The sequence below is a fragment of the Mastomys coucha genome, unplaced genomic scaffold (genome assembly GCF_008632895.1).
Source record: "Mastomys coucha isolate ucsf_1 unplaced genomic scaffold, UCSF_Mcou_1 pScaffold6, whole genome shotgun sequence".
NCBI lineage: Eukaryota > Metazoa > Chordata > Mammalia > Rodentia > Muridae > Mastomys > Mastomys coucha.
Genome location: NW_022196912.1, coordinates 16,957,419 through 16,960,538, shown reverse-complemented (window position 1 = coordinate 16,960,538; position 3,120 = coordinate 16,957,419).

Genomic DNA, 3,120 nt, shown 5'->3' with positions numbered 1-3,120 from the left:
CTTAAGCTCCTGCCACCAGGCCTCTGCATCAGCTCCTGCCACCAGGCCTCTGTCTTAAGCTCCTGTCATGACTTCTTTGGATGCTGGACTCCAATCTGTAAGCTAAAATGGGCCATTTTATTTTCTAGTTTCTGAGGGTTCATTGTATTTAATCACAAGGGAAACTCTGAGAGAACACAAACTCAAATTGGAATGGATCAGAAATACTCACTATTCCATTTAGAAAATCAGTTGTGAATCCGTACAAGTAGAAAGGATCCAGGAAAAAAAACCTAGTAGTGTTACTCTGCTAAATGGATATATCAATAAAATAACTCTTAATGATACATTATTGCCCTCAAAGGTGGTTGTGTGGCTCAGAGCACACTGGAGAAGATTCTAATAGTAGTAGATGTTCATTAACACAGAGACCCATAACTAGTTAATGTGCAGGAGCACTCAGTCTTAAATGGGATGTCTTCCTTTAACTTCTCCCTCCTCAAGATAATTCCTGGGAAACACCTTTCAAATACAAAAGGGCTGATGTAAATATGAACTCACAGAGATTGGAGAGTATTCAATACTTATACAATTCAAACCAGATAAAACCCCAGCATCAAGAAGTGGTGAAGGTTGCAAAATCCTCACTCCTAACCAATAATTTATTTACAATTATTGTCTTCTTTGCAAGGTAACATTAGTTTGTTTCCATTGGAGTGTCACTGGTATGTCAACCTCCTCAGTGTATAGCTTGCCACTGGCCATTGGCTTTCATTATGAGTACAATCTCACTTGCCTTGCCGACAAATATTAAAATCTACCCTTTCATCACAAAAACATTAAAATGTGTTTATTTAAATATTACAAACATGGGAGATTCTATTCTCTTATTGGTCCATCACTGATTTCCAATTTTAGGAGAATCAGACACACTTGAGAAGAGTACTTGTTGTGACTTAGATATAGCCATCCCAAGCACCACAAAAGTTCCACTTATATTTCAATTAAAATATTAATGCATCACTTCTTTTCCCTTTCTTCCTTCCAATCTTGCCCATCACCAAAATTTTAAATTGATAGCCTTCCTTTTCATATATATGTAATATGTATGTATATATGTATGGACATTAAATTTTGCAAAATGTAGAGGTAAGCAAAAATATATACATACAACTTGGTAAATCTGTTTCTATCATTTGTGTTTGTATGACTTCAAGGCTAACCCTTTTGTATTGAGTAAGCAAATACAGGTCTCATGCATGGGAGAGGTTAATTCTCTCTTTCTCAGCAGTCATTGCCTTCTTTATCTTGGGGTTGGGACCCAGTGAGATTTTTTTCCCTTCTACATTATCATGTCTACTGATATTTGCAGTATTCCATTGTGGTTTTTGCAGCAATTTCTAAGAGAAAATGATTGAGAGGCAATTGCCTGGTATTATGGCTTTAACATATTTTCTAACCTCTTCTTCCTAGAACCCCAGAACCACGATAGAAATCTGTCCACTGGTCTGAATGCCCCATGATTTCTGTTTAGTGTCCAGTTGTGATTTTCTGTAATGGTCTCCATTTGCTGTAAAGAGAAGCTTCTTTGATGCAGGATGGTAGTTACATTTAACTGTGGGTACTGTAGGCTTAGACGTTTTTTAGCTACTTTAATTGGAGTTCTTAGGCACCTCTAGCCCACTGACTAGAGATAGCTGAAAAAGGTTAATAGGAAAAGGGGGATGTGGGTCTGTTTAGAAGAAGATATTTGGGGTGATTCCAGTATTTGCTATTGAGATATCAGCAGTCCAGTCTAATAGCAAATAGCAAACATGAATCCATAGCAGTGGCTCAATCCAGCAGAAACCACAAGGCTCCACTGAATTGACACAAGTCAGAAGTGGCAAGAATCAGTCAGAATACCATGAGAAATTTTCTTGGTGTGTTTCTTTCTTTGAAGTAAAAACCAGCAAAGATTGGCGAAGCACTGCATGCTAGTGATTCAAGAGTGTCCTCTCGCTGTCTGTAGGTTTATATTTACATTCTTTCTAAACATCACATGCCCTCTCAAGGGTCCACTCCAGCAAAACATCACATGCCCTCTCCTATGTCTGCTTCAGCAAAACACTCTCTCACAAGACACATTCCAGAAAAATATCATATGAGACAAATGGAGTTTCCAGAGAAACCTGAAACTTCCAACTCAGGGTACAAAGATAAATTTTAGACTGTATTTGGCATTGTGCTGGTCTAGCAGATTGGCTGTATGAGATTCTCTTCTAAGATCTATGGCCTTACTAGTCACAGAAAACTGGTTAGTTTCCCAGTACCAGATAGTACTTATCTCCTGTTGACTGAATCTTAACGACAATTAGACTACTCTTTGCCACTAACGTGCAAGTGCCATGTATACACTTGCAGAGGTTTTCATAAAGGTCATTGTTGTGGTTATAGGGGTCACTGGTGGGCTGATTTCATTTTGTTTGATTGTTCATGCAATAATTACTTCTTAATACATTTATTAGTTTGCTCCTAATCTGCATTTCTTTGGGGGAATATTTATGAGGTAGACACACTGTGAATGCTACTTTTGGAATTTCTTAGCGAAACACTTTTAACTTTACTTTTGCTATCTTTGAACAGAAATGTAAGTTCTTGTAAGTGAAAGAAAACCAGTGAGATTAAAAACTTTATATGTCTGCCACCTTCTCTGAAACTCATGTTTAATTTTAATTTTAATATGCGATGAAATAACACCTAAAATCTAAAATATTTATTTTCACAAATTTCCAATAAATTAGACCTTACTCTCAATATTTATTTTAAAATAAAAAGAATACTGAGAAGTAACAGGCATGAACAGCTGGGATATATGTGTCAAAAATGCCAGTTTAGAAAGTTATTCACAGAGCTTCTAAGAAAATTTAAGTGATGGTAAGTTGCTTAAGGAACTAAAATATTTAGCACCAGACTATAGGTCCTGAATTTTATCCTCAGGACACATGGTATGGAAAAGCAAAACAACTCCAAGTCATCCTCTACTTAATACACACATTTGACATGCATGCACCCACACATTTATGCTTAATTAATTAAAGTTTGGGTGACTGGAGAGATAGCTCTGCAGTGGAATTCATCCACCTTGAGAGGTCATAACTG